The sequence below is a fragment of the Neofelis nebulosa genome, chromosome 3, assembly GCF_028018385.1.
Source record: "Neofelis nebulosa isolate mNeoNeb1 chromosome 3, mNeoNeb1.pri, whole genome shotgun sequence".
Taxonomy (NCBI): Eukaryota; Metazoa; Chordata; class Mammalia; order Carnivora; family Felidae; genus Neofelis; species Neofelis nebulosa.
Window position 1 is genome coordinate 59,606,339 of NC_080784.1, and position 27,264 is coordinate 59,633,602.

The 27,264-nt window shown below is 39.2% G+C and overlaps 1 long non-coding RNA gene and 1 pseudogene across 1 annotated transcript; one reads left to right on the forward strand and one right to left on the reverse strand.

Annotated features, from left to right (window-relative positions):
- Window positions 1-925: 925 nt before the first annotated feature.
- On the reverse strand, window positions 926-6,149 carry LOC131506865 (uncharacterized). The gene is made up of 4 exons (XR_009259198.1): window positions 5,883-6,149; window positions 5,349-5,532; window positions 1,690-1,875; window positions 926-1,588 (listed from the first exon to the last, which is right to left on the reverse strand). It is a non-coding gene; the product is annotated as an uncharacterized LOC131506865 (long non-coding RNA).
- Window positions 6,150-20,336: 14,187 nt separating this feature from the next.
- LOC131508190 (U6 spliceosomal RNA) lies at window positions 20,337-20,430 on the forward strand (annotated as a pseudogene).
- Window positions 20,431-27,264: the final 6,834 nt, after the last annotated feature.

Consider the following 27,264-nt stretch of genomic DNA (forward strand, 5'->3'; position numbering starts at 1 on the left):
GTGAGTTGGAGCCTCGCGTTGGGGTCTGTGCTGACAGCTCAGAGCCTGGAGCCTGCCTCAGATACTGTGTCTCCCTCTCTCTGCTCCTACCCCGCCCCTCTCAAAAATAAATAACCATTTGGGGCACCTGGGTGGCTCAGTCGGTAGAGCAACTGGCTTTGGCTCAGGTCATGATCTCACGGTTCATGAGTTGGAGCCCCATGTCGGGCTCTGTGCTGACAGCTCAGAACCTGGAGCCTGCTTTGTAGGCGGTGTCTCTTTCTCTCTCTGCCCGTCTCCTGCTTGTGTTCTGTCTCTCTCTCAAAAATTAAAAAAATATATTTAAAAAAAACTTTAATAAATAAACATTTTAAAAATCTTTTTAAAAAAATAAAATAAAATATTATCCTAAAAAGGGATTTATAGGTTTCACCAGACTGCCCAAAGTGTCCCATTTGCTGCTGTTACAAATTACCACAAATTTAGAGGCTTAAAACAACACGGGTTTATTATTTTATAGATCTGGAGGGCATAAGTCAAAAATGGAGGGTCATGAAGCTAAAACCAAAGTGTCAGCAGAGTGTGCCCTTTCTGGATGCTGCCAGGGGGATCTGTTTTCTCATCTTTTCCAGCTCTAGAGAGGAACACACATCTTGTCTCATTGCACCCAGCCTGCAATTACATCTCTCCAGTCCCTGCTTCCATCATGGTGGCTCTTTCTCTGACCACCCAGTCTCCTTCTTTCACTTACAAGGAAACTTGTCATTAACATTGGGCCCACCCAGGTAATCCAGGATAATCATAATCACATCTGGAAAGTCCCCTTTGCCATGTAAAGTAATATAGTCACAGGTTCTAGGCATTAGGATACGGGTATCTTTAAGAGACTACTGTTCTGCCTACTATCCTGTCCATAACATACACACACACACACATACACACACACATACACACACACACACACACACACACACACACACAAGTTAAGAACCCCTGTTATATTTCCTACCACTCTTTCTGGTATTACAAAGATATCAAGTAACACCCTTCATAACTCAAAGTAATGTGCCATGCTCTTTAATTTTGTTCAAAATCTTATTTAGCTAATAACTACTCTTGAGATTCACGTTCATGTTCTGGAGAATAGGGTAACATTATAATCACAAAATCTGTAACATAACGCCAAAAACTCAGTGAAAATTGATGATACACGCACATCTAAGAAGTTGACATCTATACAAAATTGATACAATGTATTGAATAAAGCAAAAGGATTTCAATGAGCGTATCTATCGTATATCCCTCTGATTTACAAAGTAAAACCTTCAGCGAACAAATTCAGAAGGATATTTTTTCCAATAAGAGGACACCTAACAATCTCTCTTTAATCAAGGTCAAAGTTGGTTAACAATAGCAACATTATAAATAGTAGTTAGAAGAGTTAAGCTTTATTCCCTTTTAATTTTATTAAATGTCCCTCAACTTGCCATGAGATGCTGGAAAACTTACGCAGAGTTTATTCTCTCCATGCTCATACATACTCCCCCTCTCTCTTCTTTGCCAGATAAGTACTGATAAATTTACCTGGTATTCTTAGATGTTTAAAAACCTAAAACAGAATGTATAAGCACAGTATCAAGTGTTTGTAACTACTGATCAACTTAAGGTCTCACTCAGTCTGCTCTCCCCCACCTCCTCTCCCCTTCCTACCTGAAAAAGGAGATTAGGACGTCAGCGATGTTTCAAGAGCCTCCCTGATTTGATGGCATGAAATCTTTCCTATTTCTCCAACGTTGAACCGATGTCTCTGCTGTGTTCTTTTTGAAAAGATCTGATACTACAATTGTTTACAACTATAAGGTAACTCGCATCTTCTTAGAGATTATTGGTGACCACCTTCAATAATAAGCGTTAACATGAATTATTTTAACCATGTAATTTGTTTACATGATTTTAAAGCTCCAAAGTATCTATGTGAAGCTGATCATAATTTTGCTACTTTATAACAATATATTTTTTTATTTCTATCACCACATGTATATGTACAGACACACACACACCACATATGTGTATATCATTTCAAAAGACAGATTTAAAAAAATAACAAATTGGCAGAAATGTCTCTACCCCCTAATATAATATGATGATATAAGGCTATGTATAATTCAAGTAGGCAAAGTTGTCAGACACTTTTCACCTTGTTGCTTTTTTATTACAAAGCTGCTGCAGGATTCATTTTACTCTAGAAGAAAAATCTCATTATTCTCAAAATAAAATAATTTAATAGGAAAAAATTCTTCAGATATTTTAAATGCTTTTGTAAAGTCATGGTTTCTTAATCAAACTTGAAGCTTTCTAGAATCCAAAGGACTTTAATAGCCAATTTTTGCCCTTTCCCTCATTTACATACAAATTCTTTTCTCCTACTTAAATGCCATCAAGTTACCTTAAATTAGTGATGAGGTGGGAAAACAGAAAAAGCAGAATATCCTAGGAGATAGAATAATTATTGCTTTTGCAGTCCAGCACAGCCAATTATCTTTGGTGCTGTGATATTTAACAAGGGAATCTCAGAAGGGACACTCTGTCTACCTGCCTGTATGCACAGGAATGCTATGGCTATCTCAAGTAATTCACCTGTAATTCTCTCCTGCATTTTCTACCATTAGCATCACATCAGGATTATTACATTGGACCATGTGGCTCCACTTGATTAAATACGTAACATTTTGAGTTTGCTTATTTGTGTACTTGTTTTCATTATTCTTTGCTAAGAGGAAAGTTAAAAGAAATGTGGGGAGCTAGTGTGGCATAATGGGGGTCAGGAAACGTGAGTCTTGATCTTAAGTGAACAACTACCACCATTCACCAGTTGTGGCACCTTGAGTGAATCAGGAATCTCTTTAAGCTCTCAACATCCCCCACCTCCTATGCCTTACCATGCTCCATGCTTCTTGGCAAACTTAACATATAGATTCCACTTTTTGACTCCAATTATCAGTTATATTCCTTCACAAATATTTTAATAAATCTTCAAACAAAAATTAGAGACCATGCTTTTTGTTTAAGATCACAAAAAACTATATAGTAAGATGAGAAATGCAATTCTATTAACAGGTGGAAAGGTTTCCTCATTGGAGGTAAATGTGCTCTGAGAATACTGGTAAAATTCCAAGAGATAACGTTTTAGGTGAAACTGAGCTTTGTTAGATAGAGAGACAAATTTGCCAGATACTCTAGACAGGGAGAGGATCAGGTAGAAAAGCGAAAAGAAAGAATGGAGTGTGGATCCAAGAAAAAAGAAAAGGAATGTGTCGGCAGTGTAACTTGTCTCCGAATCATAATCATAATAATTACTGAAATTATTAAAGCCTGGATGGGAGTGAATCTCTGTGGGAATACTGAAAGACTGGTCTTTGCCTCTGCACCAGAGATCAGCAAACTTTCTTCTAACAGGGCCAAATAACAAGTACTTCAAGCTTTGCAGGTCATACGGTCTGTGTCACAGCAACTCAACTCTGCCCTTGTATCATGCCATAAACAATATGTGAATGAATAGGTATGGCTCGTATCTGTCCTAATAAAACTTTATTTTTGAACACTGACATTTGAATTGCATATAATTTCCATGTTTCACAAAATATTGTACTTCTCATTTTTCAACCATATAAAAATGTAACATCCACTCTTAATTAAAGCGGGATTACAAAGATAGTCAGTAGGCCAGATTCAACCTGCAGGTCATGGTCATAGTTGGCCAACCCTTGCTCTAGACCAGAGTAAGAAGCAGAAGAAACAAAGCAGCCTTATCTAAGTAATGAGGACGTGATCCCAGACATCCAGCAATTGTAGGAAGAGTTCTAGACTATCACCGGCTGGGGAAGTAGGTTTGATTCATTGTAATCAGATCCCTAAAAAGTAGCCTGGGTCCCAAATGACATTTAGATTACAGGTTGAAAAGATCGGAAGTGTTGGCCAGATGTATTCATTGTAACTCTGCAAATAACTCAAAATAACTTTGACCAATATGAAGTGGGGAGGGGGGATGGGGTGCGGAATAGGAAGGTAGAATTAGAATAAGGCTCAAGGGTGTCTCACTGAACACAAGTAGAAGATAGTATGAAGTAAACCACTAAACTTCCAAAAGAGACCATAGTCCTTTGAAGGTAAAATGGCAAAAGCCTTGAGAGATTAATCAAATCTGAAAATCTAAAAAGGATTCCAGGAAGGAGGAACAGCTTGGCTGATGGCGCAGAGGCAAGAATAAGTCAGTGTGAATTACTGCAGAGAAATTAGGCTGTGCAAAAGGAAATACAGTTGTGGCCCACCCATCCCATCTCCTGCCCATGGAAAGCCAGTGCTTTGAACTCCTTCTCCAGCTTCAAGGCAGCACCACATCTGAGACCAGAATGTAGGAGCAGAAGGCAGGCGTGCCCAGGAGCACTCAGCTTCTCCCAGGAAATCCTGATACATAGGACCCACCCAGGAACCAAGTGCCCAGGGAAGGGCCTGAGGTGTTATCAGCTGAGGTCATGAAACCCCAAAAGAAGGAGGGGGCCAGGCCTATGTCAAAGGCTGGTGTATGCACCCAAACAGGGAAACATGGAATCATTTGAATTGTATTGACTGGAATGAGTGACTTCCAGAAATAGGTAGATGCTTCTTTTTCTCTCACCTCATCCACCTCCAAGGAGAAAGAGAAGTTCTAATAGTAGTCAAGGTAGAACGGGCTCCAAGGACACAACCAGGGCACTGCAGAAGGGAGTGGATTATTTCAGAGTACAGAGAAAATAAAAGGAAGTTCTGAGTTAAGGCATCATTTGGCCTCTGGCCCCCTCTTAGGTGGCTTCTCCCTCTGGGAGCTGGTCTCCGTGTGGTGGAAACAAGGAGATCATCCCTGGGTTGCTCTTTGCAGGGGAGGAGACCCAAGCCAGGAACACCTAGCAGGACTTTTCATGGGTTTATCTTTCCATGCCCTTCCTCATCTCCAGGTGACAGAATGTGCCATGTCAGGATCAGAGGCCCTAGTTCTCTCAGAAGCAGAGGCTTAGACAAGAGGCAAGAGGAACCATGCCAGCATTTGTGAGGTCTCCTCATGAGGATGACAAAGGTGTGTAGCCAAAGTCTTTTATTAATTATTTTAAGCTTTTTTATTTATTTTGAGAGAGACAGAGACAGCGTGAGTAGGGGAGGAGCAGAGAGAAAGAGAGAGAGAGAGAGAGAGAGAATCCCAAGCAGGCTCCACACTGCCAGCACAGAGCCTGATGTGGGACTTGAACTCACAAAACCATGAGATCATGGCCTGAGCCAAAACCGAGAGTCAGATGCTTAACCAAATGAGCCACCCAATCGTCCCACCAAAGTCTTACCTGGTGGTAAAGAGGCTTCCTTTGCTGGAGTGTCCTCAAAGCATTTTCTCTCCTTCTGAGTCAAATCCCTTTCCATCAGAAACTAATTTGTTTCCACGCTGGGAGTCAGGTTGGCATTCTGTGCCTGAACCAGGAAGAGGGCCTGAGCAGAGGCAGGACACAGAGTGGCAGCAGGTCCAGGGGCCTGGCAGTGAAGGAGGGTACAGAATTCACTTGAGGGGAGGAAATACAGTGGAGAAATGGAGCTCACTCTGTTCAAAAGAGTTATTTTCCTTTTGAAAGACTCCATAGGTAATCTTGGTGCAGTACTTGAAGGTCTGGGAAGAAAGAGAAACTTCCTGGATTGGTCCTGAGAAAACAGTCCAAGTCTGTTTCTATCATGTGCCTTAGGGAGAGACCTCTCCGGACACCTACCAGAATGAGCACAGCATCTGTGCTGACACCAATAAGGAAAAAATAATCAGGACCTTCAACCCGCCTCCCTTAGATCATAAACTGATCATTAGTTGGAGAGAAGGAGCAGTTTTTGCCCACCTGGGATTATGCAATTAGAAACAGTCTGGAAGGTTTTATGTTTTCCTCCAAGGCAGCCACAGGGATGAAGAGCAGAGAAATGAGAAGGAGTGACAAGGGACAGCTCCCTGCTGAATCTGACATCTTCGTGCTCTGACACATTTAGAATGCATGGAGTTACTGGGCCTCATGGCATATGACTCCCAAGAGGAGGTTGCCTTCCTTGCTTACATAGGCATGGATCCTGTGGTGGTCAGAGCCCCCAGGGAATGTAACAACCCGGACTGGTATTCCTGAAGGAAAAAAAAAAAAAAATACTGGTGCAGCTTATGCTTCAGAAGAGAGACTATCAATGCTCAGATTTCCCTATTGTGTGACATATGGCTTAGAATAGAAAAGAAAATGTGAAAGGAAAAGACATTGAGTCTTCTGCATCTTTGACTTGCTCACCAGGGGAACAAAGAATAGTTAATAGACAATCTCTAACTTTGGTCTGCCAGTTTGAATATACCATGTTATTCTCAGACTGAAATGATAGAAAACAAGCTTTACCAATGGTATCCTCCTGAACAGCTCTGAAAGTCGTTGGTTCAAGAGCTATATTAAGAAATAATGATGCTTCCTGAAACCAATGAAATGTAGTATTTGCTTCTGAAGATAGGCTGCATACAATCACTATTCAATGGCCACCTATTTTCTCCCCTACACTCAGCATGTATATAGTACATATATATTACACAAATATCCTCTATTGGACATAAATGCTGTAACACACATACACATCAACACACACATACAAAGACTCGGTTCCTTTGTTCAAGGAGTTTACAAGTGGTTGGTAATTACTATTACAATTATTCCTCACCACATTATACCACGTGCCATTTCCAAAGTTATTTTTATAGTCAAAGCTCTTAAAAGCTGATTTTAGAGATAAAAAATACTTTTTCGGGGAAAAAAAATCATTGGGAATTGCTGAAAACACAGAAAGATAATGTGCAAGTAACAGAATGGAGTCAAGAAGCAACAAAAATTCTTAAACCTTCCCTGCACCCCTTCTCATCACCACTATAAACCTTGAAATTAGTCACTTTGGGCTACAGAACAATTAGGTTAAAACTGATGATGAAGTCAAACTTTTAATTATCAAACAAAAATTATAAATTCAAAAATCTTTCCTTAAATACTCTACTAATAAAGAACTGCTTCTATATGTAACCTAGTTTACTATCCTAAGCATGACTCTATTTTAGAAGGGCTACATGTTTTGTTGAAAACCAATCTTTTCCTAATATTACGTAACTGAATATTTCTTTTTTCAATGTGTTGCTATAGCATTCAGCCAAACAATAAAATTAATTTAGTTGAAGGACCTGTGATAAACTCCAAGCCTTTGCAGAAGTGATTAATCATAATATGAAGAAAAACAAAGCTAGCTTTAGAAAGACTGAAAATAAGAAATCTAGAATACTCTTAACCATCATGTTGGAAATAGTTTCCAATCTTTTCTGCCTCCAGCGTGCAAATGTATCTTCCAATGTAGGTAGAGAAAAATAACGGTCAAATATTTAAGGTTAACATTTTTTTTTCTTTGAAGCATTTGGTAGAGAACTGGAAAAAAAAAAATAAGAGCAGGGGAATGGTAAAAATGACACAACATTTCACTCAACATTTATTCAGTGTAATGTTCATGCCAAACACTGTGCGAGAGGCTGAGAACACATAAGTGAGCAAAACTTGGACTTGCCTTCCCAAGGAGTGACCATTTGCTTATATTGGAGAAGACATTTCCTAGTAAGATGATCATCTCCTCTATCTTTCTTCTTGGCCACATCCCTAAATCCTACCTGCTAGTCAAAAATTAATTAGCAGAAAAATGACTTAATAGTCCTTCAAACTCAATACTTCCAAACCTCAACAATTTTCTGTAACTCCACGTGTCCTGCACACCTCACCCATCATCATTCCTGGTCCCACAAGCTAGAACGCTCTGGGCTAGCTTCAGCTCTTCACCTTTTCTCTTACCTCTGTTATGTGTCATGCCAGCCTATTCGACCACAGAAATAGCTCTTCAGATCTTCTTCCCATCCATCTTATGCCCTCTTCCTAATTTAAGACCTTGTGATCTTGGCAGTGAACTAATGAAGAGGCACATCCAGTGCCTCTTCCAAGCTCCTCCCTCTCCCTTAAGTCCTTTGCACCAACACAAGGGCTATCTTTCCAAAACACATGAAGATCTGATCATGTTTCACTGTCCTACTTGAAAACTTCAGCTGAGAAATATTACCGAGTTCTTTCAAGTGGCACTAAAGCCCCTAAATATGGCACAGCTTACCATTTAGAGGCCACTGCATGGAATGCATCCACACACCTCCTGCCATGCTAAACTATATCCTCTTCTTCCAAAAACAATCCAGATATTCATACTTGCAAACCTTTCTCCCACCGGTTCATGTGCAGAGAGTGCTCTCTTGCTTACCACCATATCCCCAGACTACACAGATTTGCAGTCTCTGGTTAGAAGCCAGAAAGAGAGTAGAGACTTGTGGAAAACTAGTCCTTGAGGCAAAAGCAGGTGGGTGGACATGATTTGGTGAGATACTGGCAAAGTTTAAGACTAAAATGAGAAATCTGAATATATAGGGACCTTGAAATCTGAAGGAGGAAAATCCAAGTACAAAGCTGGCAAAATTTAATAACGAAAAAGGCATGCTTTGTCTACCGGGCATTTGATGTATCTGTAAAATGGTCATGAACAGTGATTCTTGACTTGATGCTTCTTTAGAGGACCCAGGACTCCACTACTGCGCTCTCCTGGGTTTTCTCGTGAACACAGACCTCTACAAGGCTAAAGACTGACAGAACGTAACATCACAGCCCATTCACATAGCAGCAGAGTATTAGGCAACATTGCTCCCATAATGAAGAACTATTTCTCTTAGGTTGACTAACAGGTGGGTTTCAAGAATTTTTGATAGCACTTATTTCATAGTGTTCTCTCCTTGGCATACTTCCTAGCTCTAAGATTTTTGTTTAATGAAAAAAAATTGCTGCCATGCAAAGGAGAGCTAAAAACAGCATATGCAATTTTATATAACCAGGCTTATCCTAGCATGTCAGGTCACCTTAATCCCTCAGTGAATAAGCACTAGTTGAACTACTGAGATATTTCCATCCATTATAGTCTCATTTCTTGAATGTCCGAGGCATCTGTAACCAAGAGCCAATTACCACTGTAGTTCATTAATCATCAGTGTTGCTTCATGCCAAGAACTGGAGGGAAGCTGCCTACATTGTTTTACTTAAGTTTCTCTACAAGAAATGCATAAATGAATAGCTGGTCCTACAAGAGTAGGCTAGTCTTGTGTAGCCTCTGGATAAACTGCACATGAAGCCTCATAAGAAGTTTCTTACGGGGCTCTTGGGTGGCTCAATTGGTTATGCACCTGACTCTTGATTTTGGTTCAGGTCCTGATCCCAGGGTCGTGAGATCGAGCCCCCTGTTGGGCTCTGTGCTGAGTATGGAGCCTGCCTGAGATTTTTTTCTCTCCCTGTGACCCTCCCCGGATCGTGCTTGCTCTCTCTCTCTCTTTCTCTCTAAACAAAACAAAACAAAAAAGTTTCTTCCAACAAAATGTGGTGTTTCATGTAGTTTCTGCGTAAGTTTTAGCAATAAACCATAAATTCACATATCACATGTAATATTTTTATATTTTATAAAATGCCTATTGGACTATCAAAACCTATTCAAAGTTTTTACTGTATCTAGAGATCAGTTATAGTATTGTTACAAATCTATGTTATCAAAAACTGCAGCCTATTATGTACCCAATGAGCTTAAATGTGAAGCCTAAGCCATATCAAGTATATTGTTTTTCCAAAATGAATACAACTTCCCATATGAAGAATGTTTGTACTTTTAAGAAAACTATTTGTAGTCAAATACATACAGAATTTAAACACTTTCATAGAGCCCTAGAAGACAGGTACCACTGCAAAGGGGATGCTATTTGTTCTAAATGGACCCCACAGATTAGGAAAACTAATTTTATCCATAAATGGGTAAAAATTCTACAGGATGGATTTTGGCTCCCTAATGAAAGCATGTCATGATAGTCAGATGCTCTAAGATAGAAAGCCATACCTTGGCAAAGAGAAAAATGTAGGACCAAGGAAATGTCGGGGACACTGAAGCTTGAGCACATGAAACCATAACTTCCCAGGGCAGAAAATAATGACTTTTAAGAAAACAGATACTTAAAATTTTTAATTTAGGTGTTGTTCTGTAACTTAATTTTTTATGTGTTGTCATAGCCTCCACTATCCCAAATTTCCAACAAAGGCAGTTACACACAGAAATTCAGGGAGAGAAAATCTGAACCATACCCACCAGGCCAGTAGGGAATAGAAAATGGGAAAGCGCAACACAGAATGGAAGTGGGCAATTCAGAGGAGTAGCCATTCAGAGCCAAGAGAAATTAAAAAGAAATGTAAGTTTCCCAGAACTCACAAGAGGTATTAGGTGCTAAACAGAAAATGGAAGATGGAAGCCAATTTTGCTTTCAATTTCAGAAGACAATATGAGCCCAGAATGTATCTGGGTTATTACCATTTATTTATCCAAATTGATTCAGCACCTACTATGTGCCAGCTACTAATCCAGGCTTTGGACATAAAGGTACAGTAGGTGGAGCAGAGAGAGTAGAGGCAAGTAGTAGGAGCTGAGGCTGAGAGCCAACAGGGCAGACTACAGGGGCTGGTAGGCTGTGATAAGGACTTCCATGATGAGGTGGTCTCTGAACGAGATGGGAAGCCACTGGAGAGCTCTGAATGGAGGAGTAACTCAACCTGACTTACATCCTGTCCAAGGCGTTTAAAACAGTCTAAATGGAACAAGGGAGGAAACAGAAGACCAGCTTGAAGGCCAGTAGTTTGAAGGTCCTCCAGGTGAGAGACAGGGACAGGATAGATGTTCTCAGAGGAAGTGGTGAGAAATTTGGAGCATAGATATATTTTGAAGGTAAAGAGGACACGATCAGCTGACAAATCGGATGTGGGGTGCAAGAGAAAGAAAATTCAGGGAAGATTCTAAGGTTTTCAGGTTGAGCAGCTGCAAACATGAAATTCAATTCAGATTTCCAAATCAGAGACTTTTTCCCCTGCCTTTAAAGTCTAGGGAGGGACAGAACTGAAAACAGTCAAATGGCAACATTAGAACCTGCAAGGATGTTTCAGCCATGCTAAGCCAGTCTCCTTCCCCATTCTCATCCTGAAACATAAAAGAAAGGCAAAGTTTCTCCATTGTTAACCTGCTAAGAGTTAAAGCTCAACAGTCTTTAATAGTACATTGCAAATGATAGCACTTCATGACTATTTTCATTAAGTAAAACTAACATCTTATTTTGATTTTAAATAACTTTTGAGCAGATTTTCATTATTTGCAATTTTCTCACTTGGAGGAAAACTGCCTTTACTCATAACAGTCTGGATAGCTTTAGACGTTCCTTGGAAGAATATTATGGTAGCTCTAAAAATATGACCATAAGTCTGACCCTGCATTAATGCTGGAGGAGAGAGAGGAAAAGGGAACAGAGCAGGTTAGAAACCAACTATTAGAGCTACTTTGAACTACTTAAGGTTACCCAAGACATACTAATCTCTGGGCCTGTTTTCCAATTTGTAGACTTAAAGTGAAAATGTATCACAGGATTGACATAAGGAAATGTCTTCTTTTACAAATAAAAGCATTTAATAAAAGTATGTTGATATTCCCAATGTTTGGGGTGTGTTTTTACTACGCAATAAAAGTAAAATTTGGTCAGAGGAAAAACAATTGTGACAGTTGCAAGCCTCAATGTGACAAACATTAGCATTTGCTTCTTTTTTTAAGAATATGACCACTTTTAGCCATGACTAAATCCAACAGCTCCAAGAGGGTTGTTCCCAGAATCATGTGGTGCTGTGCCCACCCTCCTTCGTGAGGATCAGTGGAGCCTCCCATGACAGCAGACTTCAGCCAGGCTGTCCCAGCTCCAGCCTCACCCCCACCCACTGGGGAAAGATAGGACCGATAGGCATTAAACCCAAACTATCGTAGCTCTTGCTGCTTTTATTATCTTAATTACCATATTCCTTTTGCCACTGTTGCACAAAATGCTCTATTTCCTTTCAGCAGTTCTTAAGCTTTCTTGGCTTATAGACCTGTCAGGCAGTCTGGGGAAGTCTCCTGGGCCCTTCTCAAAATCACATTTTTTAATTCATTAACATAAAATGCACAAGATTACAAAAGAAACCAGTTACATTTGAACACAGTTGTATCCTTACTCCCTGTGGCAGTTCATGGACAAAGTAACAGTTCACAATGTTTTTTCTTTAGTAATCTTGGAAACCCATTTGTGGCTCAACCCCACAAACTGTGAGATCATCTCCTGAGCTGAAACCAAGAGTTGGACACTTAACCAACTGAGCCACCCAGGCGCCCCAAAATTACTTAGATTTTAGCCCTCAGTTTTTATGTCTAAAACATGTTGACCAAAGTAAGATTGTTCATCAGAAGCTTAAAATGGAGAATTAACACAGACCATGACAATTTGGGCCATTAAAAGGAAGTGATTAAATTGTCTGATGCCCCCCTAACAACCCAAACCATACACACTGTTGGTCTATACCCCTCATCCCAGCATTTCATACTCCACATGCCTAACACACTTACTGTGAGGTCAGTGTGAGCTACACTCATGCCTTCACAGAGGCCATCATCTGGGACTGCTTTTCCTAACCACACATTAAGGCACACGCAGTAATATAATTTGGAGGAACAAAAGTACAGCCAGGGGAACAGGGGCTTCTGGAGCATCTTTACTATTAACCAGGACCTAGAACCTCCAAGGCTCCTACAGATTTGAATGTAGAACAACATGAAATAGGAGTTATGCAATAATTACTTCTTGAATGACTAATGATGACTGTAGTCTTTACTTCATAAAATAGATTCATACATTTTACTTTTTTGTTTATTTCAAATTTTTACTTATTTTTCTTAATTCTTTCCGCATTTATTTTTGAAAGACAGAGCTTGAGTGGGGGAGGGGCAGAGAGAGAGAGGGAGACACAGAATCTGAAACTGGCTCCAGTCTCTGAGCTGTCAGCACAGAGCCCGACTCGGGGCTCAAACTCATAGACTATGAAATCATGACCTGAGCTGAAGTTGGACGCTTAAATTTTTATTTAAATTCTAGTTAGTTAACATATAGCACAATATTGGTTTCAGGAGTAGGATTTAGTGATTCATCTCTTACATATAATACATATACATATACATACATATATGTATATATATATACATATATATGTACATATACATATGTACATACATATAATACATATACATATAATCACAAGTGCCCTTCTTAATGCCCATTTAGCCCATCCCCCTACTCCCCTTCTCTCCATTGTGCCACCTATTGAACAAATTCAAACAATCAACCGCTAGAGTTTCTGGTACTTAAAAACAATACTAATATATTACAAGTATTTTGTATTATTATACAAAATTACACATATAATTTATACATATATAATTTATATTTATATATTTATATATAATTTATACACATATAAAATATATTAATTGCCTGTGTTCCATTTCTCACTTATTTTTTTAAAGAACATGATAGAAAGCCTCTGCAGCTTTTGAGACAATGACGAAGGAAAATCCACATTCCTGATTGATACACGGAGTCTAATAAAACCCAAAAAGATTTCAGATTTCTAGGATTGGTATGTTCAGAAATTTTATATTTCTCTCAGCTTTGTGCTCTGTCAGATATAAACAGAACAGAAGAAAGATCTCTAGAGCAAACATGAAAATACAGCAGAAATTAGGCTTCTGTATAGTGAATGTTACCTGCGTGATTAAAAGGGGAAACAAGAACTACCTTCTTTCATGTAAATTATAAAATTAAGAGATCAGTTGTTATCCATGGGTGATCCGGGGTGAATCTATCCTCCTACATCCATAATTATTAAAACCACCACTTAATATACAACATGAGCCTAACCTAGAGTTAGCTAGAAATTGTGCGATTTTGTCGCTTTTTTTAAGATTCTAAAACCCCAGTTCTTGAGATGGTTTTGATGTGCCCTTTAATTAGAGGCAGAAAGATGACCTAAACTTTGGCTCTAAAATACTGACTGAGTTCCCTACACTTCCAGTGTATGATTATATGCCTGTCTGCTTTGTTTTAAAATAAAACTGATTACAATCAGCTAAATTTGATTATTGGAACTTCTGTGAAAGAATATATATATATATAGAATCTATATATATATAGAATATATATATAGAATCTATATATATATAGAATCTATATATATATAGATTCTATATATATAGAATATATATATAGAATATATATATAAAGAATATATATATATAAAGAATATATATATAAAGAATATATATATATAAAGAATATATATATAAAGAATATATATATATAAAGAATATATATATATTTAAAAGGTTTTTAAATTTCTCAATTTCTAAAAAAAAAAAGGTATTATAGAATTACAGTTGGAATTAAGTTTGGGGATTATTTTCTATTAATTCAATGAAAAGAGTTTCCTAAATATCAGTTTAAGATCTACTGATCAATATCTATATTATACTGATTCATACATACATGTATACATGAATATACCGATTAATACCTATCATCAACAGTCAGCTTCTTGAACTGGACACTCTGGGCTACAAAGAATAGAAAATCTGACTCGGAGTAGTTGAAACACAGGCTGTTTCTTGTTTAGTAATAAAAGGCTGGACAAGGCGGTCCCATGGTTGCTCCATGATGACACTATGGGATTGCATCCTCATTCTAGGGTTTTCTAGGCAACGAAAAATCCTCAGTTTAGGTTTTTCTTTGCATCCTCAGTCTAGGCAAAACTCAGTTTTGCCACAACCAGTTAGCTATGGCAAAACAAATTCCAGAACAAATTCCAACACCAGAGAGAACGTTTCCTCTCACCCCTCTATCCTTTCCGGGCAGATAGTCTCCCCTTGAAGCCTCAGAAGCCTTCCCCTTACATGTCATCAGCCAGAACCGGATTTCATGGCGACAAACCAGTTGTGGTGATGGAAAATGAGATTGCCACAGTGGCATTAACATTCATGACTAATCCCCCAGCGCAGGCACACTGTTACCCAAATAACCTTAGGATCCTTTAGGCTAGGAAAGAGCAGGGAAACCCAGCAGTGTCTGCTACACACAATATGTGCCACATACCATAGACCAATTTTTTAAATCTTTAAAATTTTTAAAAGGAAACCACAATGTGTATACTTATAATTCATAAATGAAGAAAGCAAGGCTTCAATAAATCCAATGATTTGACAGTCACACTGCTCATAAGCAAGCAAGTCTGAACTGAGGACTGAGGCTTTGGAGCCTCCTATGCAGTCACTGATGACAACCAAACCACAAATAAAACAATGGTCCAGTTTCCTGTGGCTTGAAAGCCAGCAATGTTAGGCTCTGTTCACCAAAATATGATTAGCAACTTCAGACTGTTTCTTCGAAAAAGATGTTCATGTGTATCTTCAAGATATCCTCCAAATGCTAATATGTTTCCGTTCTTCCAAAGAAAAACTCTCTCTGAAGTTAAGATGACAGGGACCATCAGTTCCAGATAAGAGAAAATACAACCCCATCTACACTCTCCATAAACTGGGGCCGTGCGCCTTGAGACCAGAACAGGTCATATGTCATAGGTGGCATCTTTTTGATGATTTGAGAGCCTCATAATTGTTTATTGACTCAAGCCCAGCTTCACTTCACTTCTGCTTTAGGAGAAACTATTTTTCTAAAATTTAGTGGTAAATGATTTTTGAATAATGAGAACTTGGAGGGAGGAAAGAGGAAGTTATATGAAGCGAGGCAAATAATTGAAGATGTTCATAATGCAAGTCATTTTTCTCCAGAAATAGTACCTGCTGAATTCCCTGTCTTTTTTTCCTGGGTGAGGAAAAAAATAACAAAAAACTTGCTGTGCGTGTTAAGATATTGATGCTTGGGTATCACGTGGCAGAGCAGCTGCTATTCATGAAATTAGTCAGTAGCAAAGCTCAATGTTCTCAACAAAATGCTAATTATTTACTCTTACTTGCTATATTCTTCCATAAATTTCCTATTATTTGCCTTATGTTCTGTCTGTGATCTCCCATCAAAGAAAAGCATATCACCATTTTTTGTGTTGTTAACATAATGTTTTTAGGGTAAATGTTTACTTTAGAAAGACGTTTAATCCCAAATGCTAATGAAAATATAAGAAAATTGATAAGTAAGTAGAAATGAAAAAGACACCACAGGGCCATATTCCCAGTATTGCTTTGAACTTGCTAATTGTTGTTCAGTGGTAGCCCTTAATGTCACATTCCCTTTTCCTTAAAATGGAACCTGTAAAAACTGTTTTAAGAAAACAGTTTATTTTGGTACTGGTGGCACAAGAAGTTACCAAAGGAAATGTGTTACCTATATTTTGTTTAAAACAGCCACACAAATGATCCATCCCAGATGCCTTCACATCTACTTTTGCTGGCAAAAATATAAAACAGCTCCAAGAAGCAGAGTTAGGAATGTGATAAACTTCAGTTGTTCATGGGAGATGAAAGAAAAGAGAAAATTAAGGGCACCTGGGTGGTTCAGTCAGGTGAGCACCTGACTCTTGATTTTGGCTCAGGTCTTGATCCCAGGGTCATGGGATCAAGCCCTGCACCAGGCCCTTCACTGAGCATGGAGCCTGCTTAAGATTCTCTCTTTCTCCCTCTGCCCCTCTCCCCTGCTCATGCTCTGTCTCTCTCTGTAAAATAAATTTTCAAAAAATAAATGCTATTTTAAAAAGAACAAAGCAATCTAAAATTGTGCAAAATATAAATTCCATTTCTCGTAATTTCTGTGTTCCATGCTTTTTCTAAGATATGCCAAGAAAAACATTGTTGTGTTTAATGTAGTATCTAAGGAAATTTTTCAATTCTCCCCAGTATTTTTATTTGTGCCTATTAGCTTAGAAATGTATTTTTAAGTGCTTTACATTACACTGATCATCAATCATAGGTATATATGGAAATAAAAATAAATACCACCGCTCTCAGCATTCTAAATATCCCTTTGAACATTGACTATGAGTACACAGCTCTTTTTGCCCTATATAAATGCCTTATCTTTTAGAGCTTGACAGTTTATAAAGTGCTGTGTGCTCCGTACTATCTCATTCGTTCTCATGTAACCACCCAAACCTTGAAGTGAATGGGTGGGTAATAATTCCTATTCTACCGATGAAGGTGGGTTCCAAGATGAAGAGTAATGTCCCACAGGTTGTGGTGGAGCCTGGAATAAACCACGGGTCTTGGGGGGAAGCCTGGGTTGCTCAGTTGGCTAAGCATCAGACTTCAGCTCAAGTTATGGCCTCACAGTTCATGAGTTCAAGCCCTGTGTTGGGCTCTGTGCTGACAGCTCAGAGGCAGGAGCCTGCTTTTGAATTTTGTGTCTCCCTCTCTCTCTCTGCCCTCCCCCACTTTCACTCTCTCTCTCTCTCTCTCTCTCAAAAATAAACATTAAAAAAAAACACACAGTCTTGGCATTACTGCCATTATACATGGTATAAGGTAAGAAAAATGGCTGGCAAATGCCTTAACAGAAATGCAAATAGAAAAATCTAATTGTTTCATTCTGGTTTGTTTACACAGAGCCCTACAAGCACTGCTCCAGACAAATGTTTTCTCCAGTAAATGCAAAACACTGATGCCAAAGTCTTCTTGAAACTGGTGTTCAGAGAACCTAAACATTAAAATAAATTCTTCCTTTTAATGGCAGTCTTCCCTCTTGCTGATTTTTCTATCTTAAAATTTTTTTAATAACCTAACATCCTTATCAAAAGCCTGTTGTTATTTTTTATGTCTAGAAATGCAAAATGGAAGAGTCCTGCAATGGCGTTAACTTGGCCATATTTGTAGATCTGCTGATCAAAAGCCTTTTATACGTTAGCTGGTTTAAAGGTAAACCGGGCAGATTATTTGTGATGTGAAAACCATGATTTTTGCTTTATATAGGCACTTTTAGCTGTGAGAAATTTCTGTGCCTTTTCATAGTTTTAGCTGTATACTAGCATTTGCAGATTTGTGCACATGTAGTCATATGTATTTTTAATTGGTCAAAAGTTGCCCTTGTTCACAGTGGTTGTTAACAAACCAGCTGGACTTTGTTTTAAAAGCAAACTAGTAGAAAACAGTTTGGCCTCAAAATAATAAGCATACAGTAACCATAGGACCCAACAATTCCACTTCTAGGTATGCACCTATGAAAAAGAAGAATGCACACAAAGACTTTGCTCTCAATGTTCACAGCAGCATTATTCGTAATAGCCAACAAGTGTCAACAACCTAAATGGCCATCAACTGATGAATGGCTAAACGAATGTGGCATATCTACCCAATGGAATATTTTTGAGCAATAAAAAAGTGTAAAGTTCTGATACATGCTACAACAGGATGAACCTTGAATCATCATCCGAAGTGAAAGAAGCCAGGCACAAAAGACCACATATTGTGTTGACCTCATAGAATAGATAAATCCATAGAGACAGAGTAGAATAGTGGTTGTCTAAAGCTGGGAGGTGGTGTTGGTTGCAGGTGAACAGAGAACAAGGGCTAATGCGGACAGGTCTTCTTTTTGGAGAACAGGCAAACTGCAGAGATACCATGGGTTTTGTTCTAGAACACTACAATAAAGCAAATATCACAATAAAGCAATTCAAGTGAATTTTTTTCATTTCCCAGTGCATATAAAAGTGATGTTTATAGTATATTGTAGTCTAAGTGTGCAAGTGCACTATGTCAAAGAAAAATGTAAATACATTCATTGAAAAACATTTTATAGCTAAAAAATGCTACCTAGCATCTGAGCTTTCAGCGAGTCACAATCTTTTCGCTGGTGGAGAGTCTTGCTTCGATGTGGATGGCTGCCGAAGGTCAAAATGGCTGCAAAGATTTCTTAAAATAAGACATGGAGTTTGCCACACCAACTGACTCTTCATTTCATTTGAACACTAAGAGACAAGGGGCACCTGGGTGGCTCAATTGGTTAAGTGTCCGACTTCAGCCCAGGTCATGATCTCATGGTTTGTGGGTTCAAGCCGTGCATCAGGCTCTGCGCTGACAGCTTGCTTAGGTCCTGGAGCCGGCTTCGGATTCTGTGTTTCCTTCTGTCTCTGCCCTTCCCCCACTCACTCTGTCTCTCTCTCTGTCTCTCAAAAATAAATACATGTTAAAAAATTTTTTTTAATGTATTAAAAAAAAAGAGACCATCTCTCTGCCCCTCCCCCACTCACTCTGTCTCTCAAAAATAAATACATGTTAAAAAAAATTTTAATGTATTAAAAAAAAAAAAAGACCAGGGGCGCCTGGGTGGCTCAGTCGGTTGGGCATCCGACTTCGGCTCAGGTCACGATCTCGCGGTCCGCGAGTTCGAGCGCCGCGTCGGGCCCTGGGCTGATGGCTCAGAGCCTGGAGCCTGCTTCGGATTCTGTGTCTCCCTCTCTCTCTGCCCCTCCCCTGTTCATGCTCTGTCTCTCTCTGTCTCAAAAATAAATAAACGTTAAAAAAAAAATTAAAAAAAAAAAAGACCATTATGGGGTTATTAATTGGCCTAATTTAAATATTGTCATGTCTCAAGGAATAAGAAGGCCCAAGGAGAGGGAGAGAGATAGAGGAACAATGGTCACTGGAGCAGTCAGAACCCACAGAACATTTATCAGTTAAGTTTGTGGTCTTAAATGGGTGTGGTTCATGGTGTCCCCAAATAACTATAATAGTCACATCAAAGATTCCTGATCACAAACCACCATAACAAATACAATAGTAATGAAAAAGTTTGAAATATTACATGAATTGCCAAACTGTGACAGAGATAGGAAGAAAATGCTGTTGGAAAAATGGCACCAATAGACTTAATCAATGCAGGGACACGACAAACCTTTCATTTGCAAAAAAACAGGATATTGGGGCACCTTGGTGGCTCAGTTGGATAAGTGTCTTACTCTTGGTTTCAGGTCAGGTCATTATCTCACAGTTCATGAGATTGAGCCCCAAGGAGGGCTCTGTGCTGACAGCATGGAGCCTGCCTAGGATTCTCTCTCTTCCTCTCTCTCTGCCCCTCCCCTACTCACGATGTCTCTCTCAAAATAAATAAGCATTTTAAAAAATATGACATCCAGGTGCCTGGGTGGTTCAGTCAGTTAAGCATCTGACTTCAGCTCAGGTCATGATCTCATGGCTCGTGAGTTCGAGCCCTGCGTTAGGCTCTGTGCTGACAGCTTAGAGCCTGGAGCCTGCTTCAGATTCTGTGTTCCCCTTTGTCTCTCGGCCCCCACTTGTACTATGTCTGTCTCTTTCTGTCTCTCTCAAAAAATAAGTAAACATTAAAAAAAATTTTTCATTGGAACGATACAGAGAAGATTAGCATGGCCCCTGTGCAAGGATGACATGCAAATTCATGAAGTGTTCCATAGTAAAAAAAAAAAAATTGTTTTTAATATATTTGCAAAGCTCAACAAAGTGCAGCACAATACCATGAGGTATGCCTATACTGAAGTCTTCTAAAATATGGTGATGATTGCACAATTCTAAATACATTACACCAATAAATATATTAATATAACAAACTATCACAAACTGGGTGGCTTAAACAACACAAACATTTATTTCTCACCGTTCTGGATGCTAAAAATCCAAGGTCAAAGTGCTGGCAGATTCAGTGCCAGGTGAGAATACACTTTTTTTCTGGCTATCTTTTCTGTGTCCTCACATGGCAGAAGGGGTAAGGAAGCTCTCTGGGGTCTCTTATGTGAGGACACTAATCCCATTCATGAAGGCTCCACCCTCATGAGCTAATCACCCCCAAGGGCCCCACCTCCAAAGACCATCACATTGGGGGTTAGGTTTAAGGGTATAAACTTGGGGCGGGGGGGCGGGGGGGGGGGGGACACAAAACTCAGTCTACAGCACCTAGTATAGGCACGTCAAGTTTTCTGATTTGATATTCAAGATAAACTAAGTCAAAATGTTGCAGGATTTTTTTTTACCTCAATACCTAGGATTCATCACCTCAGACGCTTTGAAGAATGAAGAGGTGGACACAAAATGAGCAGCAGGCAAAAGCTTATTAGAGTATAAGATCAGAAAGGAAGAATAGTAGGAAAGCTCTCTTTACAGAGAGGGGAATTCGAAAGTGAATGCCTGAGGACTATAGGCAAGAGTCCTTGTTTTATAAGGTTCTGGTCAGCCCTCCCCCTTCCTTTCCCCCTTGTTCCGTCTCAGGTTCTGCCTTTATTGGCTTGATAGCTCTAGGTGCTGGGTTGTGCATTCCTGATTGGCTCATTTTCATTGTATGAGAGGTGGTCTATGGCCATACTGAGGTCTTTTGTCAAATTCCTGAGGGAAACCTGAGGGGGAGTTTAGGTGGGATCTGTCACATTCTTAAGAGGAACCTTATGCCTAAGGGGGTTTGCTGTCATCTGACACTCCCAGCATTGTTCCAAAATAGGTGTTTTTCCCCACCCAGGGATCTCAGGTCCTAATCTTTCCCTCTCTGCCTACTGAATCCTATCTTCTCCTATCATACTCCCCCCTCTGAACGTATGACTTCTAACTCCTGTTAGGAACCAGGATAATGATCTTAACTGCTTCCTGCTGAAAGCGGGGGAAGGGGAATGACAGGGCAGGTTCAAAGGTCAATCCAGAGGTCGATAAAATGGGAACATCTGGGCTAGCAGGATTTTTCTTGGATATCTTATTTCTCTGGCATGTGCAACGGCTTCTACAAATGACATACAAAGAGTTTTAGACCAGCAAGCATTAATATTCCAAATGCAATGCTACCTAGGGAGAAGGCCACACCATTAGGAAGGGAAGATGCATTGTAGCCATCCAAAAAATCCCTACATGTCTGGTTATATATACTTATTAACTATAGTTTTTGTTTTCTCCCTCTTCCATCCTTATTTGGATGATAAATATAACAACTCCATGATAAGTATTTCATTTTACCTCAAGGAAAGATTGATCTTTGATATGCAGATTATTGTAAATTTAGGCAATTGTTTTTCTGTCCTGAAGCTAGTAGCACTAGAATCCCTAATTCAATCATAATATCCCTTCCTAGCAAGAGAGTGTGGATCTCTGGCATTATCAAAAAAGAACGTGAGAAATATCAAGTCTCCCCATACACACCCCAGTGGCTGAGGAAAAACGTGGTCATGGGTTTTCCAGTGACTCTAATCATCATGTTGTGTTTGGATGGTTGGCCTGGAGTGGAAAGGAGAACAGAAACGGTGACTCAGGTGTCAAGAAGGAAATCAACTGGTTTTCCTTCTATATCCAGAGTTACCAGAGGTGAGGCTCTGGGTTTCCCAAAGATAGTTGTTTAGAAGAGCCACCGTAAAGAGCCCCAGGCCCTTTCAGGGATGTTGGTAATCTGAGCGCTCCCAGATTAAGGTCACTGAGGGCATTCCGATTTCTAGTGATTGTCTCCACAAAAGGGGCATGGTTTATGGCTTTCAACTTCAGTTGTCCCTTCTGAAGACATTGTCGCTTCCAGTGCCCTGAATGGCCACATAAATGGCACTTGGTGCCAGGACCTCGGGAAGTCTGGTCTGAATAGTAGGTAAGGCTGTAACTAAGGTCTCAAATTTTTTCTAAAGCCTCCTTTCTTGTTCCTTACTCTCCTCTTGATCTCGGTTGTAATATACTCAATTGATAGTTTGTAAGAGCTCCTTGAGGGTCCCTTCCAGGCCAACAGCCAGCATTGTTCCAAAATATGTGTTTTTTCCCCACACAGAGACCTCAGGTCCTATCCTTTCCCTCTCTGCCTATTTTATCCTATCTTTTCCTATCATAAAAAGACCTGGGCTCACCTGGGCAATCACTTAATCTCTCTGCTGTTGCTTCCCCTTTTTATGAAAAGTAAGGTTTCACTAGTGACTTGAGATGACTCTAACTCCACAAACCAGCATTATGTTGATCTTTTTTCATAAAGGCAGACTAAGAAAAATGTTTTGTAATAGAGACAGACCAAGATACCACACCTTGTGCTGCTCCAGCTGCCTTTCCTCGGGAGTCCCAGACATGGTGAGAAAGGGTATGCTATTGCTGGGGCAGCCTTCCAGCTAAGGGAAGTCTGAGCGTGTAAATCATATGGCTGTAATGAAGCCAAGATGTATGTGCACCAACTGGCTTGCAAGACATTTAAAACTTCACTTTTTAAAAATCCACTCTAATATATGTCTGACGCTTTTTACTCTAATGTCATCAGACTTTATAGAATCTGTAGACTTATGGAATTTGAATTGGAAATATTTTGTCCTGTTTTACCTTTATGTGTTCCCCCAGACTATGGAGTCTATAGTGGTTTTTGATATTTGCAATATAAAACTCATTGTTAAGTAGGTAAACTAATATATCATTTTAGATGCCGGAGGCTCATTCTATTTAAAAAGTGAAGGGGCAATAAATCCCTTGGCTGTGCAACAATGTGGCTTTAGCTTTTTTCAATTAGCAGTTCTCTTAGTTCTCTTCTACCCAGCCATCCCTACTCTCTCCTCTCCAAAGCAAAAAGAAGTCTAGAAACTCAACAGATAGGATTTGTTACATGATTACCTCCCTAACCACCAACACCACCACCTTAACACATACACACACACACGCGCGCGCACACACACACACACACACACACACACACAAACTGAGAAATAGTACATGTGTAGCAATCCGAAAGATATTCAGATGTATCAATGATACTATTTCTAATGTTCATAGCAGGCATTTATCCTAATACATAGGAGTCCCCACTCCACAGATGGAAGAGTTAGATAAGATAATGATATGCATACTTTCTCCAATCCTCTCAAAGGAATAAACTCATTTACTCTTGAGAGAGGATAATGGGACTGACTGGAAAAGAATCTACCTTTCAATGTTCTGAAGTTCTATCACATGTCTCTCCTTCCATTGTTCTCCAATGGAGAACACAACGTGTGTTTCACTATAACGTGAAACACAAAGCATACACAGAGAACCCTTGAGATATTGTCCTGGAGTGCACACCTCACCTAAGAAGAAAAAAAACAGGCTATTAAGGCTCAAATCCCAAGGATGGATCCACTTATATATATATATATATATATATATATATATATATATATATATAATGTGTCATACACACACACACACACACACACACACACATATAAAAGAAAGAAAGGAAAAAAGAAAAACAGAGTAACATAGCAATTCCAAGACCATGGCTTGATTTTCATCCCATCTACTAAGCATGCTCTAACTCATTGCTACAAGAGGTCATATCTTAAAGTGGCAAAGTGATGACTGAGGGTTTTCTATATTTAAGACTTCATTGTCAGGAAGATGCACAGGTGTACCTGCTGTAAATCATGGAACAAGACTGAAAATGAACGTGGCACACCCTTTCTGCCACACACAATAAAGCTCCCTTTCCTCAAGCTGCAGGAATCATTGTTTGCAAAGCACTTCAAGGCAAGCCAGGGAAGCATGTTTGGAAAACAAAGGACTTTTTAATTGCTGCTGACATGAATGAACTCTCTGAAACAACAGCTGTGTCTTGAGATTACATTACAAGGCATGTGAGCAGGATACAAAGCATCCTCATAAAAAGACAAAGCCCGAGAAGCCTTTTATTGTTTTCTAAAAAAAAATTCCCAAGCCTGGGATGCCTAATTTCAATTCCTACAGGATGCGGCAATCATATGTTTACAGAACAAAATTGAGAAATAACCTTTATATTTACTGTGGCTGATAAAAAAACAAAATCCTGGTAGATAGTTTGGGCAGGAGAAGGAAGTCAGTTGTCAGTTAAAATACTGTCCCAGGAGATTATTTCCTTTCTGTCTTTCTAGTCACAGAATGTCGGCTGCTGAGTATAAATTATGGACAAAAGAACTCATTTGGAGAAATATTGACCCAGTCATACTTCATAGGTTTATTACTACCCTGAGAGAAATGATCCTTGTGAAATTAGAACTGCTGAACTACAACCAAGAGTCTTTCAGAGACAAACCTCAAGGGGAATGGAAGAGAAGGTTAAGGGTGGGGGGAGAGGGAAACCAAGGATGCTTAAGCAAGAAGGAAAGGGGCCAAGGAGATAGGGATTTAGTGAACACACCAATGGACCTGACATCAAGCTAATGATTATAATGCTATTTCTATAATTCCACTCATCAAGCAGCTTTATTTCAGACATTCAAGTCTTCAGAGTGTTTCCATCAAAACTGCATACGCAACGCAGTGAGAGTACATTTTCCCATAACCTTTATCAGATTCTCAGAAGGCTCCAGAAACTGAAAAAGTGAAGACCGTGCTATATGAAGGATGAAAGAATGCTGCAAAGTCTTTGATTCTCCTTCCATAGACAAGTGGATTCTATCTTCCCTCTCCTTGTATCTACACTGGACTCTGGCTGCTTTCACCAATAGGGAGCATGAGGGATGATGTGACTCTGGTTTCAGGCTCGGCCTGCAGGAAGACAACCAGCTTCTACAAGGGTGTTCTGGAATCCCAAGCTGCTATCCTGAAACCACTGGATGTAAGCAGGCCAGGCCACATGCAAAAGTTTCTGGAGGCTGAGATACTATATGAAAACAGAGGCAAGGAGCACCAAGGCACCAGATATGTGAATGGAAAAGCCATCTTTGAGCTGGATCCTATAACTGTCAAACTGCTCAGAAATGAATCATCCATCCTGGGCCTTCCAGAAGTCCTGATCTCCCAGAAAAAGGAGATTTCTTGCCTAACCAATATTGTCGAAAGTTTCCTTTGTGTTTCTGGACCTGACAGGTGTCCTATAGTCTACTCTTTCTTTTATGGGTTCTTCAGAAATTCTTCCACTTCTGTACTCCCCTTGATGTGGATCATGCACCCTCCTCCATCCATGTTTCTGTGACCCCCTACAAATCTAGGAGTCCAGCTCCAGCTCCTTCTGTGGGGCTCCCATCTCCCCGCAGGCATCTCAAATAAGACCTAGGACAACTTCAAGCTTCACTTCTCATGAAGTGAAATAGAGATAAGGCATTAAATAGAGACGGAGATAGTAGAGATAGAGAGATTTTCAAACCCAATATGCAACCATTTTCTCCCCATAACTGAATTTCTTCTTTTACCTGACCATGATGATTTAGATACCGAATCAGATAATAATACAGAGCAATTCCATTCCAAAGGGTGCACGTTTATGCTCATCTAACCCAACTGCCAGCACTTTTCCTTTCTCGCTACAGATAAAACATCCTAAAATGTTTCAGGATGTCTTATCTGCAACTAACAGTTAGTGTTGTCAGAGGTTATCTGATAACATTTTATAATCTGTAGTAGATGGTATGGAGCTGATGTCAATTCAAAACCACTCTTCTAAATTGGCTATCAATGGCCCATCAATTATGGTCTTGATGTTTTCAATTCCTTCAATGTAGTGCATTGTTTCACTGATATGAAGGTAAAATGAAAGACATCTGCTAATCTCACCTTTCCTGGACCCAGTGCCTTATTACCAGCTTTCTAGAGAATGTTCAAGGAAAAAAAAACAAAACAAAACCCTTTCCACTCCTTGATGAGAGCCCCTAGGGGGAACAGATATCAAAAACTCTAACTCATGCTTTGTTTTTTAAATTGTAGAAATAAAAATAAAAATGATGTTAATCTGCAGTAATTTGATGTTTCTCTTCTCAGGATCAAAGGTGGCAATTTATTTCCATCACCTGAAACATGACACCAGTATTATCAATTTGGAATTTCTTGCTTGCCGTTTTTATTTTTCACAGAACTTCTAACCCAACCTGTAATATTCCCCAAAGGAAAGCACTCATTGTTATTTAATTTCTTCTTCAAACTTTGTGTTACTCTTCACAAAGAAACCTATAACTGGAATTTAAATGAAAACTTGGAAGAAAAAAAAAAGAAACTTGTAAGAAACTTCCTCAATGTGAATTAACTATCTTTGTCAAAATGCTTAGCATTTGAGGTTTTCATATCTCGTTCCTTAATATGATTTGATATTTTCACACTGCTACCTTAATTTTTAAAAATATAGTGATGGAAGAAAATATTATTTTGATGAAAGAAAATATTTTTCCTGTACATTGAGTCAAAAGGTGCTGATCTTCAAAATACTTCTTCCCAACTCAACCAACCAAACTTCTATTTATTTTCTTTTCAGTATAATGTGGCAATCGAAGCATCCAAATATATTGAGATAGTTTGGTAAAATATAATACCACAACATGATGGAATACATATTTAAATTCTCTGTAGAAATCTGGAAAA